At 42.2% G+C, this 14931-nt stretch overlaps 1 long non-coding RNA gene across 12 annotated transcripts in view; it reads left to right on the forward strand.

The window, feature by feature from the left end:
* The window catches only part of LOC128401712 (uncharacterized), a 64063-nt gene that overhangs the window by 23633 nt on the left and 25499 nt on the right, over positions 1–14931 (forward strand). For 9 of the 12 annotated variants that reach the window (XR_008327518.1, XR_008327515.1, XR_008327514.1 and 6 more), the window contains one exon: positions 10008–10118. The exons of the other annotated variants lie outside the window; for them this stretch is intronic. This is a non-coding gene — a long non-coding RNA (uncharacterized LOC128401712). The remainder of the gene's footprint in view (positions 1–10007; positions 10119–14931) is intronic. 12 annotated transcript variants of the gene reach the window in all.

Raw genomic sequence — 14931 nt, forward strand, 5'->3', positions numbered from 1 at the left:
AGGGGTCATCTGCCATGACATCTCATTCCAAAAGTAACTGTCTTTGCAAATTCTCCATCAACATCCACACGCCGTTTCTGCCCATTTCAGAGAATAATATGTACTAAAGAGAGCCCTATTGTATCAGAAGGGTGATCCATTTGGTTCAATATTGTTGAGGCTTTGTGAACACTGTATCCAGAAAACACATTCAAAGCACATTCTTTCCCTCAAAGAATTCTGGGCCCTGCACTTTACCCCTCGCAGAGTTACAATGCCCACCAACCCTTAACAAAATACAGTGCCCAGAATTCTCTGAGGGAAACAATGTGTTTCAAAAGTGCCTTAAAGTTATAGTGTGTACGCAAGCTTGAGCATGGAAGCATAAATGGCCAATAGGCATTGACAGACCTCTCCAGTGTCATGAATTTATGTCAGCTCCTTCTTAAAGTTACCTAAGCCAGTAGTAGCCACGATCAAATCCCACAAGCTAATTGCATGTCGTGTGAAAAAGTACCTTCTTATTCTCTGCCCTGAATCTACTGCCAGTTAATTTTGTCAGATGACCGCAAATTCTAGGGTAATGAGAGAGGGCAAATGAATTAATCTCTCTCTACAAATCCACAGTTGGTTTAAACTGCTGACAGTATAATACAGCATGATGGCTAAGATTTCATGGCCTCCCTTCTGATAATGCAGCACAGCTGGGCTAGGTAAACAAGTTTGAAAAGGCGCTACAGACATAACTAGGCACTGAAGAGGGTGTGCTCATATACCAGCCTATTAAGTAATTTAGGCTGCAATTCTGTACTCAGTTGCCTGGGAGCAAACCCCATTGAACAAAGTGGGACTTACTTGTGATGAAACATGTGGAAGATTGCACTGCACATCCAGTTAGACAGGTCCTTGTCTCGAGGAGCTTACAATCTATAAAGCTTAACAATAATGGAGGGGAGGGAAAGGTAACACGAGCTCAGAAAGACCTCTGTCTCGAAGTCTAGAAAACTGCTGACAGTCAGTTTAGGACATTGGCAGCCAATGTGGTTGTTGGACTCTAACTCCCATCAGCCCAGACACTGTGGCTTGTGGTCAGGAATAATGAAAACTGGAGACCCGTCAAATCTGAAGGGCACCAGCAGCCCACTGGCTACTCATGGTGTACAAAATGCCAAGCTAGATGGATCAGTCGTTTGAATTGGTATGTCAGTTTCGTACATTTGTGGACTGGATTTATCTAAGCCTCTTTTAAAGCTATCCTAGCTAGTGCATGGGTTCATATTTACTGAGAAAGATGGGATGCAAATACTTTCAATAAACAAGCAAACAAATGAATAATGATTGCCGGGGGGGAGGGGAGGATGAGAAGCAACCGGTACCTTTCTGAGCTGGCTGTCCCTGGCCTAGATATCTGGCCTAGACATTAGGTGTTGAGATGGGGGAGCCTGTCAATTTCTGTTTATCTCAGTTTCTCCTTTTCCCTATTTGCAATTCTTTTAGGAAAAGTCCTAATGAAAATCAGCCAGCATTTTAGTGTGAATTTTTCCTAATATTCAGAGACTTGTATGCAATTCCCTCTAATATATACATCTTTCAATGTGCTTTTCTGTGTTTTAATGCATGGTGTGTGCTACTTCCAGTAATATATACATTTTAATGCACTCTTTCCCATAGTATATGCATATTTGCCCCTGTTATTTGGATAGCGAACTGCATCACATCATTTGAAGAGGTGTGAATTTAAAAGGAGCGCTGTGTTTTGGTTTGCATATTGTTTTGGGACATGCAGCTTAGGTATATTTACTTTTATTTGCAAACTGAACCACATTTCTCCTCTCCCCTAGTTAGGTGCATCAAGCAGGTTAACATTTGACCCTAGATTTTACTGGCTTAAATATATTCAGCTGTTCCCTTGTCTGCTACTCTCAATTTCTGAATAGCCCAACCAAACTATGATGCACATCTGCCAGGTTCTACAGCTAGATCATCACTGATTTTTTTATTTTTTTGGTAAGGGATTCAATTCTTAGAAAGGACAGTATGTTCCCTCAAAAGGGAAAAGTGATTTATTTCAAAAGCCAGGTTCTTTCAACAGGCCTTTGACAGTTAGGACCGAGAAGTGTACCCAAAAAGTGGAATAATGCACCATTCAGAATTTTAATAGCCTTCAAGAAGCTAGTTCAGGGACAGCACCAGAGAATTACGAAGCATGGGACATGATCCATAAAGTCCATTTGGCGAGCATGATGTGCCAATCTGTATTTATTACAACCACCCTCTGATGCATCTACAACACAAATGGCCAGATTTATATGCTCTAATGGTCCCACAATAAGAAAAACATGTGGTCTTTATCTCCCCTTTCTGCCCAAAAGAATCCCTCCACCTACTTTCTGGGCATTGCCTTGTCTGGGTTTAATCACAGGGGAGCAAAAACGAGCATTATTAAAAAATAAACATATTTTCAGAAGCAATCAAAGGGTTGGAAGATTGATTCAGCATGGAGACAGGACATAATGGGAAGCAGGTTCCCTCTAATGAGGACTACTGGGATGCAAAGGCAGGCAGGCAGAGCCACCCATTTAAAGCGTTAGGGCAATTCTGCTCAGCAGTAGGTTGTTTGCTTGCTATCAGTTTCTCTGTTTAGCGGGGGGCGGGGAACCTGGGTGGAATCTACACACATATAAAAATGCTGTGAAAATGCTTTTTTTAAAAAAAGTTTTGAAAAAAATATATTGAATTTGCCATAGCTCACCATCACCATCTAGTGTCACATTTGTGTATAGCACTTTAGGTAAAGGTAAAGGGACCCCTGATCATTAGGTCCAGTCGTGACCGACTTTGGGGTTGCGGCGCTCATCTCGCTTTATCGGCCGAGGGAGCCGGCGTGCAGCTTCCGGGTCATGTGGCCAGCATGACTAAGCTGCTTCTGGCGAAGCAGAGCAGCGCACGGAAACACCGTTTACCTTCCTGCCTTATCTACTTGCAGTTTGACGTGCTTTCGAACTGCTAGGTTGGCAGGAGCAGGGACCGAGCAACTGGAGCTCATCCAGGGGATTCGAACTGCTGACCTTCTGATCGGCAAGTCCTAGGCTCTGTGGTTCAACCCACAGCGCCACCCGCATCCCTTTTGTATCGCACTTTACAACACCCTTAAAACATTTTATTTGCAGTTGTGTAGCTGAGTCCTGGGTGTGGAGAACCTCAGGCTCTGGGGCAAAATTTGGTCCTCAAGACTTCTCCATCTGGTCCTTAGGGCTTTTCATAGACCACATCCTCTCCCTAATCACACACACCATTGCCAACCGCACTTCTGCCTTGCATCCTCCTTGGGTGTTTTTGCTTGGCTGTGTTCTTAGACTCTGATGATGCCTCTTACTTGTCTGAATGGAAAATAGAATGTGTGTAGAAACCAGCCTATTTTTTCATGTCACAAAATGTATATATTCCGATTGATTGTATCAAAACCTCAGTTTTTTAAAACAAGAATAAAACAATAAAATTATCAGTAAAGAACAGTTAAGCACAACTATTTAAAACATTCAAAAATGATTAAAATCACCAGTAAGCTGAAAATCAGGTTTAAAAGATAAGTCAACATTCTACATGTCTGAATAGAGAAGGTGCCTTGCCTGATGTGAATAGGCAGGGAGTCCAAAGTATGGGTGATGTTACATTAAGATATCAGTTTCTTATAAGTACAGAATGTGTATTATGTTGCACTTATAAACAGTGCTAGTGTCACAGAAGAAAGCAATCATGGGGGCATATATGTGGGGTTTTTTTGAATTAATTTTTATTAAGTTTTCCATTTTTCCAATATTAAAGTATAACAAATAACATAATTCACAGTTCCGAAATTCCCCCATTTCCCCCATACTTCCCTCAACCTCCCTCTCTGGTTTATTTCAAAATCATATCATTTCCTGCATATTCAGTTTTTCACCCATTTTTTTTTGTACTTTTACTTGTAGATTATATAATTTTTGCTAATTGTAAATGATTATTCAAAACTTGCTAATGAGTCCAATTCTTTGCATTGATTCTTTATGTAGGCCGAAAATGGTTCCCATTCTTTCTTAAATGATTTTTTATCCTTATTTCGAAGTCCTTCAGTTAGTTTTGCCATTTCAGCATATTCCATAGGTTTTTCTTGCCATTCTTCCTTGGCTGGTATTTTATCATTTTCCCATCTTTGTGCCTGTAGCATCCTTGCCGCGGTTGTAGCAAACGTGGGGGCATATATGTGATAAGGCGACCTTGAACTGAGATTACTGAGAAGGTAGGTCTCTGAACTTACAGTACACAGGTAATATCTACATTCATTGCTCTCCTCCTTTTTGCCTCTGGCCCAACCAATGCTAGCAGGTGGCCCAGAAGGGAATGTGGCACTCAGGTTGAAGAAGCCCCCTCACCCCTGCTTTAGCAAAACAATTCATTGTTTACATGCACACACAGCAGACGCAGAGAAGTTGTAGTGCGGATTCACACATGCATTTAAACCACATTTAGGTGTTATAGATCCATCATAGAGCAACACAGGAATGGAACTGCACGAAGCAGCCACACTCTCTGTTGTCATCTGCAGACACAGGATGTCTACAGGCAGGGGCTCAATGCATATGAAAGCTTCTGTGCTCCCCAGAATCCCAACCATGCTTGGTCCATACAAAGGCTTTCAGCAAATACATGCAACTTCAGGTTTAATGCTATACATGGATTTCTGGGGGCAGGGCTACTCAATGCACTTGGTGGCAAGGGCATGGCTGCTCAGCTCAGCCATCCTCTCCTCCAGTGGTGAACCTGAACAGGACTATATATTACTCAATTTTAAAATACTTGAACACTGTATACTTGATGACTTCCAATTGAAAGGCGAAGTAGATAGGACCTGTGTATTTAAACTCAGAACTCTAGAGTAGCAACATTCACTTGACTGATCATTTTTTAAATTGAACATCTAAAAATGTGCAATCAGTGCAGATAATAATAATAATAATAATAATAATAATAATAATAATAATAATATATTATTTATACCCCACCTATCTGACTGGGTTTCCCCAGACACTCTGGGCGCCTTCCAACAGATTATTAAAAATACGATAAAACATCAAATATTAAAAACTTCCGTAAACAGGGCTGCCTTCAGATGTCTTCTAAAAGTCAGATAGTTGTTTATTTCCTTGACATTTGATGGGAGGGTATTCCACAGGGTGGGCGCCACTACTGAGAAGGCCCTCTGCCTAGTTCCCTGTAACCTCACTTCTTGCAGTTAGGGAACCGCCAGAAGGCCCTTGGAGCCGGACCTCAGTGTCTGGGCTGAACGATGGGAGAAAGCTGCATGACATCAAGCAAGACCATTGATTCATCTCACAGTATCATCTGCACTAACGGGCAGCAGTTGTCCAGGATTTCAAACAGGGGACATTCCCAGTCCTACTTGGAGTTGCTAGGGATTGAACTCGGGACCTTCTGCATGAATCTATCACCAAGCTATGACCCTTCCCCAAAAATCAGGATGCCGTTTTTCCTCTTTTTTTATTTGAAAAAAATATTATTTCTTATACAGGTATTTCCAAAAATGTGTAGATGTCCAGCATGGTCTGCTAAGAAGTATACACACCCTTCATTTATACCCAGGAAGGAGATACATCTTCTAAAATGATGCCTGATGCTAAAAAACACAAGGCGGAGGTCATATGAAAACAAACCAAGTGAGCGTTTGTGCTTCCAAACAGCCCTTTTGACTCAGGCCCATATTAGTTGAATTAGCTGACCAATGAATTGATTCATTGACTAAATTTTGCATGATCCATTGATTAAGATTGTTCAACCAGGGGACTGTCTTACAGACTTTCTACCACGACACAGAACACAGGTGGGGGAACCTGTGGCTCTGGAGCTACAAATGGTCCTGAGCTCATTTTATGTTGCCCCTAAATGCCTTCTGCAACTGGGGCCAGGATAGTTGGTTAATTCAGTTTGTACCTCAGTTTGGAGCTTGTGTCTCGAAGCACAATTTCACGTGTGAGACTTGAACTGACTTGTACGTATGCCGACTGGTTTGTCACACAGATGCAAGGCCCACATTGTCTGCATTTAGGGATAGGGGAGAGGTTGGATTTAGTTCTCATTTAAAGGCAAACTTATCTCATTTTTCCTTTCCAAAACATTAAGCACAAGCTGAAACAGAGCTAGCCTTCAGAAATAGCAAATCTATGGCTGTTGCAATTGACTTTTCCAGCAAGGCAACATGTACAAAAATGCACACACACTTGGTTAATGTATGCATGAAAATGCTTATATTATTAAAAATAACATATAAAAATTATATTAGGGAAAATGGCATACAAAAATGTGTGTATTAGGGGAAATCCACACTAAAATGCTGATTTTTGCATACTGATGTAGAAATGTGGAGAAGTGAAATTGAGACAGAAAAGAATGAGAAACTGAGAGAAACTGAAATTGACAGATTTGACGGTTGCTTCCTAGAATGCAACTTCAGTTTCGTTTGCATCTTCTGTCCTCCTGCAAAACAAACACACCCCACAAGTGCTGTAAGAAAAGTTGTGAGACACATTAGTATCTCACATGAAAAGGGTCTACAGTCCTCCCTTGTGCTTGAAGAATGCACCTCTTTGTCAGGCAGAAACTGGGCACATGTTATTATTGTATTAAGCCAGCCTGATAAAAGCTATCATATAATCTACACCACCCACCTAGCAGGAAAACATGGAAAAATGCAGCAACATTTTAAAGAAACAATTATAATCATGCACACACTGTTGATAAGAAAGGAGACAAAGTTTGAATTTGGGAAGCAGAAACCTCCCCAAAACAAAGTATATCACAGGTACAGCTCACCTGGGAAAGATCACAGTGCCCAGAGGTTTTAATTGGAGTCATAAATTGCCTTAACAAACATACATCATTAGTCATTTCTGATGGGATACTGAAACATGAGATATATTTAATAGGCTGCAATCCTGTATTCACTTACTTGGGAGTAGGAATGTCAGAGAATTCTGACAACAAACAGAAATGGCTGGTGTTTGCTTATTTGTCCCATATCCAGAATGGAAATAAATCCAGTGAATATTATATTGTCGTTGCTTTCCGTCCACAAATGATACATGACATTCACATTGCATTTCCATTGCATTGAAATAATGGGGGTGGAATCACATAATGCAAGGGTACCAGATTTGTTTCAATGAATCCAGGGACACTTTTCAACTTCAGTAGGAATGATAGGATTTTGTCAGGCGACTGATTTGTAAATCCAGGGACTGTCCCTGGAAAACGGGGACGTCTGGTAACCTTATTAATGACAATATGATTTGCACAATTTACATGAATTACATCATTTTGCCACAGCTGACAGCAATAATGTAGTTTTGGGTGGAAGATGAACTGCAGTGGATCAGAAACAGTGCTGCATATGAGAGATAACAGTGCCTCTTTACATCCCTACCTGGCCCACTGAAGTCATTGAGACTTTCTTCTGAACAGACATGTATAGGATTTTGCTGTAAGGCAGTGATAGCCACCAACCTAGATGACTTTAAAAGAGGATTAGACAAATTTATGGAAGAGGTTATCAATGGCTGCTAGCTGAGATGGTTACGCTCTGCCTCCATGGACAGAGGCAGTAATGCTTCTGAATACCAGTTGCTGGAAATCACAGGAGGGGAGAGGGTTATTGTGCTTGGGTCTGGCATGCCAGTTGTGTACAGGCATTTGGTTGGCTCTGTGAGAGCAGGATGCTGGACTAGATAGGTCATCGGCCTAATCCAGCAGCCTTTCCTTGCATTCTTACTTGCAACTCTAAAATTGACTCTGACCAGTTGACTGAAGATTTGAAAGTTGAAGCACTAGTATAAATCTTCCACCTAGTTTTAACTTAGGTCCATATATTGCAGGCGTCTTTTCCTCCTTGGGGAACACCAGGTTGAGTGGGCGACACTCTGAATGTTGAAAAATACTCAGAAAGGTTGAAGAAGTCTCTTTCTCCCTACACAGAACGTCTCCACCAGATTGCAACCTATTTATTTAGATGCTTTAGGTTAAAAAAAGGCACACACACACACACACACACGTATATATGCCTTTTTTAACCCAAAGCAGCTTGACTGAGTGTCATGAGTTTCACAAATAGATTGGTTCTAAGGACTGTTTAGCAAATTATGGGGAGCAAACCTGCATTTGCTATTGAGGGGTAAACTAGATTCAGGCTTTGGAGATTTGGGATCAGGTTTCATATCTCTAAACTGGATTGGGATCACCATGCTGCAGGAAGGGTTAAACCGTCTCCCTTCCATTTTCTCCAATGTATTCTATTACTTGACTCACCTGACTCAGGCTCTAATGAGTCTTATTGGGGAGAAACATATGGGTTTATAGATGTGTTCCCTAACAGGGCAAAGTAGCAGGTTTGTGGGGTGTGCCAGCAAAGGGTGATTTGCACTGAGTTAACCCTTGCATTGGGTTAACCATTGCTTTGCAATTCAGTCCCAATCTAATTTGCTCTTTGCTCAACTGCTTCTAAAGGGAATTTAAAGAGATGGGATATATAATAATGGTTCTCCATGATCATCTCGATTGGCACTGTACCAGTGAAGCCTGGGTTTCTGTCAAGCATATCTATATGAAACGGGTGTTTGTCACATCTGAATGCCACATTTTAAGGAACCGCATTTAAAATAATCTTAAGTGTACACCTTAAATGTGCAATAAGTGAAGAAGCCCTAAATTAAGCGTGAACAATGTCAGATATACATACTGGATATCAAACACTAGTGAGTTTTACACACACACACACACACACACACACACACACACAAGCCCATGTTGCAATTTTCTGATCTGTTCCACCCATCCACAGCCAGGCCCCCCAAGCGAATAAAAGATTTCTTCAAAATCAACACTACATGGGAGCCACAAGAACAAGTTTTCCTTTGTTGTGAATGCTATAGCATTATTTGCTGTAGGTTTTTTTTTAAAAAAAATATACATTCTAAATTAGGTCTGTGAAGGCATGCTTCATCTTTAATTCATCACTCTCAGCTGAAAGAGATTAGCAATGTCTAGCACGCACCCCCTAGTTTGGTGCTGACCTCATCAAGTATGGCCTGAAATTAATTAGCCTCATTCATTCCAAATGGGGAGAAAAAGGATAATGGAGCAGTATTTTTAAAGATGACCACCACAAATTGCACAGAGTGTGTTTAAAAGTATAACACCCCCTTCTCAAACACATACATTGTTTCAAAACCATCTAAGCTAACAAACTTACTAGCTCTTGCAATGTTATGCTAAAATTAGCAAGAGATCAAGATAGGAGGGCCCGGTTATATTTAGGAAGTTCATTTACTTGTAACAAATAAGCTGAGAATCAGAGTACCTGGAATAAATGGACCGAGATGCGCTTCTGTTTTGGCTGAACTAAGCACATTAGTGTATGTGCTGTTGGCAGATGAATGTGTATAGAGCTACGTGATGCATCCTTCAGATGTAGTTGGACTACAACTCTCATAATCCCCGAGTCAGACAATTGGTCCATCTATCTCCAGTACTGTCTACACGGACTGGCAGGGGCTCTCCAGGGTTTCAGGCAAGGGACACTCCCTGCCCTACTGGGGGATGCCAGGGGTTGAACCTTGGACCTTCTGCACGCAAAGCAAATATTCTGCCAGTGAAATAGGGTCCGTTGTTCACCTATTACATCTTTGGAAATTTCTCTACATTTTTTACAGGAAATGGTTTTCATGACATGAAACAGCAATTCTAACTTGCAAAGGGCGAAGGGACTGTGTAGGAATTAGCCAGGAATATTGAACAATTGCAAGCATTATCATATGAAGGTGTTATTGAATACTCCTGGGTCTCCCCCCCCCCCATTTTGGTAAAAGGATGTAGAAAGTCCTCATATTTCTCTCTCTCTCTCTCTCTGCTGTAGAAAGCTGTAGAAAATTATCAGCAAGAAATGAAAGCTGTCTCTTCCATCTTTGGTTTAATTAACACAGGTATTCCAATTGAACTCCATTTATCAAGCGATCATGGATTAAACAGTAACTCAGGGCTGACAATGAAAATGTTACCAGGAGGGCGGTGAAGAATAGATTGAAGAAAACCAAGTGAGTGACTTTGCCATTGTGGGCAAGAACGAGCTTGTGTAAATATTAGCTAGGAAACATGGTTCTTTTATTCAGATGGAGGGATTGTTTTGTTTTGCAGCCTGGGATGCATCTATTCATTAACACTATGAATTGTGACTGGTTTTGTTTTTTTAAACCCACCAATCTTTTTAATATACCAGTTTCTCAGCTAAAACCCATAGACTTTTTAGTGGAGTTCCTGAATAGGAAGAGGCAGCAATGCTTTGGAGGCATATAGGGGAGAAGATTGCTCTTGTGCTCAGCTCCTGGCTTGTGAGTTTCCTACAGGCTTCTGGTTGGCTACTATGACAACAGGTTGTTGAGCTGGGCTCAAAGTCTAGTAGAATGGCACAGCCTGAATTTACTGCTATGTGACTGAATTCCACCCAAATATATTGGCAGCCTGGAAGCATCCTTCATCCTTTTGGGTTCTTCCCCCTCCCTAAAGGCATTTTGCACACCCGCACATTTTGAGGTGTGGTATAGTGGTTAAGAGTGGTAGACTCATAATCTGGGGAACCGGGTTTGCGTCTCTGCTCCTCCACATGCAGCTGCTGGGTGACCTTGGGCTAGTCACACTTCTCTGAAGTCTCTCAGCCCCAATAATCTCACAGAGTGTTTCTTGTGGGGGAGGAAGGGAAAGGATAATGTTAGCCGCTTTGAGACTCCTTTGGGTAGTGATAAAGCAGGATATCAAATCCAAACTCTTCTTCTTCTCTTCTCCTCAGCCTGTTGTTACCTCCCTCTTACAACAGGGATATTATAAGGCATCATTTTCCTTCCACCTGGTATATGTCACATGTAGCAGTGTTTCCATTCTGCTGCATTTCGTCTTCCACTAAAAACAATGTTATTTTTCTTGTTGGCAAAATCCAGCCATAGGAACTAGTGAGATGAATAGCATACGTTTCAGCATAAGCTGAACTGTAGCAGAATGGAAAAGGCTCTGGTTGTGACAAACACAGGATGGGACAGAAATCATTGCCTCCTTACATCCCTTCTGGGCTTTAGGGAAGGCCGTAGCAGGCCACGTGTGGCCTGCAGACTGCTCACCTGTGAGCTAGGCAAAGGAGCCCCCTAATAATGAGTAAAGGCATTTCAACAACAACAACGTCATAATTACTAGAATGAATAAGACGAAAGAGTGTGTTGATGTTGATTGTTCCTCAGTTTACTGGGGTATCCCCTAAGCACACATTGCAGTAAAATAAACACCTGCCAGCCATATAGAGAAGCAAACCAAGCCTTTCCCTTTCTTCCTTCCAGTCGTCTTTTTTAAAAAAACATATAAAGGAAACGGAATCTATAATTGTAGATGCTTATCTGCAACAGCTGTCTCTGAAGGAAAACACTAGAAAAATGGCTGCTGGGATGATGTCGCCGGTGCAGTAGGACACTTAAGGGCCAAAAATGTGTTCCTGATAATTAAAAAAGAAAAGAAAAAGTAGTGACATAACATAATCCCCCCTCTGCCCAAATGCATTCTCTGCTCTGAATTACCTGAGCTCACTCATATCTCCTTCAGGAGGCATATCTGCTGAGCACAACAGCCTTAGGAGGGCACCTAGCCATGGAGTTATAATTAGTGAGGCTTGTTCATAATGGCTTCAGAGGGTAGGGGAGCAGTGGTACAGACCAGGCCTGGGGGCTCTTTCTTTCTTTCTTTCTTTCTTTCTTTCTTTCTTTCTTTCTTTCTTTCTTTTTCATTCATTGCCTTGCTGGGAGAGGGGGAGACATTGTGTATAGGAGCTTTGTGACATGTGATGCTACTACCTCTCACACCAGTCAAATTGGAGTGGGAGGGTTTGAAAGGAACATAAGAGAGAAAGAGAGAGAAAAAGAATACCTTGGATCCCTGACCATTTACCAAATGATAGGGATGGGGAACAGAAACGCAGATTCATACATGATGAAGGCCAGAGCTGGGAAGCTTTTCAGTCTGAGGCCCACACTGCTTTCTGAGCAACCTTCCAGGGGCCACACATGCCAGTGGTTGGCGGGACTAGAGGCAAAGGGGGGCAGAGCAATTAATGCAAAATTTGCACAGTAGGTTAGTTTTGTCACTCCCTTCTGTATCCTCCATCCAGGAAGCACAAGGCATTTACTCCAATTCAAGGACACATTCCAGAAGCAGGGCCAGTAGGAGGTATGGTCTAGGAGAGTGCTGAGGGCCCAGTAGAGAGGCTTGTTGAAGATGCTGCACCAGAGCATTGTGGGAAATTTAAACTGGTGACTTGCCTTTGCCAACTGTGGCTCGGTCACACGTGACCTATTGGTATTGGAAGGAGTCAACTAGAGGGCATGTTGTTTAGGGCCCTCTCAAGCCTTGAAGGGTTGGGTTCAGGATGGCCCTGTCTCCTACTTTACAGAGGACAGACCTCTGTTTGAAGGAGTCCTCTATTTAAAGGGCTCTCTGGTCTAAAACTAGCTTAAAGCATACCCTCCAACATTTCTCCAATGAAAATAGGGGTGTCCCATTCCATAATGATAATTTTACTATTTATACCCCACACATCTCATCTTATACCCCACACATTTACTATTATACCCCACACATCTCATTGGGTTGCCCCAGCTGCCAACATATATAAAAACATAATAAAAGGTTAAACATTAAAAAAGCCCTTCCCTATACAGGATTGCCTTCAGACGGTTCAGGGGTTGGATAACTCCATACCCTCCAACATTTCTCCAATGAAAATAGGGACATCCTAAGGAAAAGCGGGACATTCTAGGATCCAGTCAGAAACTGGGACAGCTTCTCTAAATCAGGGACATCCCTGGAAAACAGGGACACTTGGAGGGTTTGGCTTAAAGGCAAAGAGCTATAAGCAGGGAGGGCAGACATCGCTCCCCGTCAACAGAAAGCTTCAGGCCCTCAAGCTGAACAAGTGCACCAATCATGTTGCTGCAGTATTCCCCACTAGGGTGAGATACGTTGCAGCTTTCAGCAGATAGCAATTATTTCTATTTTTGCATCTATTACTATACATATGTAAATTGTATGCAAATATGTGTGCTTTATTCAGTCCTCTCTTTTTTTGGCGGAGGGGCATTGCATTCCTCTTCTTATGGTAACCCTTAGCGGTCCCTCTAGTTGCCCTACAAGGCTTGAGTGGAGTGTGGAAGAGGAGAGAGGGAAGGAGAATCTAGGGGACTTCCAGGAGAATAGTGGTGAGGACAACTTGGTCTCTGTGAGACCATGCCCATAACTTGGAGCCAGTGTGGTGTAGTGGTTAAGAGTGGTGGACTCGTAATCTGGGGAACCGGGTTTGCGTCTCTGCTCCTCCACATGCAGCTGCTGGGTGACCTTGGGCCAGTCACACTTCTTTGAAGTCCCTCAACCCCACTTACCTCACAGAGTGTTTGTTGTGGGGGAGGAAGGGAAAGGAGAATGTTAGCCGCTTTGAGACTCCTTCAGGTAGTGATAAAGCGGGATATCAAATCCAAACTCTTCTTCTTCTTCTTCTAATTAAAAAAATAATTATGTTGATGCATGTTTTTTAATCGATGCTGTGAGCTGCCTTGGGACCTGCCCTTGTGAGAAAGGTGGGATCTAAAATAAGTATATAATATTCTGCATGCAAAGCACCTGCTCTTCCACTGAGATACAGCCTTTGATTCATGGAGGAGAGGCTACAAAATAAGCTACTGAGAGGCTACCTTCAGGTTCAGAGGCCTCTGAATGCCATTTGCTAGGGAGCAACAATAGGAGGTGATTCAGTGATAGAGCACCTGATTTGGCCCCACGTTCAACCTCCTGCACGTCCCAGGTAGGCCTGGGAAAGGTGCTCTGCCTGAATGAATCCCTGGAGAGCTCTTGGTGGTCAGTGTGGACAATACTGAACTAGATGGATCAATGGTCTGATTCAGTATAAAGCAGCTTCCTATGTTCCAATGATTCGAAGCAGTATATGGCTGGCCACAGTGGAAAAGAAGATACAGTGGTACCTCGGGTTAAGTACTTAATTCGTTCCAGAGGTCCGTTCTTAACCTGAAACTGTTCTTAACCTGAAGCACCATCTTAGCTAATGGGGCCTCCTGCTGCTGCCGTGCCACCAGTGCACGATTTCTGTTCTCATCCTGAAGCAAAGTTCTTAACTTTAGGTACTATTTCTGGGTTAGCGGATTCTATAACCTGAAGCGTCTGTAACCTGAAGGGTATGTAACCCGAGGTACCACTGTACTGGATTAGATTGACTTCACAAAGTTCAAGAGGGAAAACACAAGGGTCAAACTATTTGAGTGAATCTTCAGATTTTTTCTTTTTTTGGGTGGAGAGTGGACAGGGAGTGGCAGGAATGAGAGAACATTCCCATAAACATTGTTTTCCTTGGAAACCGTGCAGTTTGATATGAAATCCAAACCTGATAAAATCCCAGTCAATATTAGCAATGCTAATGACATGTCCCCTCATTCCTATTTTCAAATGTTGGATTTCATCTATACATAGTTAAAAGCTAGTAGCCAAACAAAGAAAAAGTGGGGGATGGGGTTGATGGGTAAGCACTCGGGAATCGAAGCCCATTTGAAAGAGAGACAGACAGACATACAGACACACAGAGAGAGAGGAGAGAGAGAGAGAGAAGGGTGGGGGGAAAATCTACATTTTAATGAAAATATTTTCAAGCCATTTCAAATAAGAGTCCAAGAGAAATAATTACAAAAGTTTGGAAAGAAAGAGCATTAGCTTTGATAGCTTTCTCCTCTGTGAAGCAATTAAAACGAGCCATTTTTCAAATACTAAGCAGAAAATTACTAATGGACGGACTCAGAAAAGCTTTCATTTCAA

This window comes from Podarcis raffonei, chromosome 14, assembly GCF_027172205.1.
Source record: "Podarcis raffonei isolate rPodRaf1 chromosome 14, rPodRaf1.pri, whole genome shotgun sequence".
In the NCBI taxonomy this organism is placed as follows: Eukaryota; Metazoa; Chordata; class Lepidosauria; order Squamata; family Lacertidae; genus Podarcis; species Podarcis raffonei.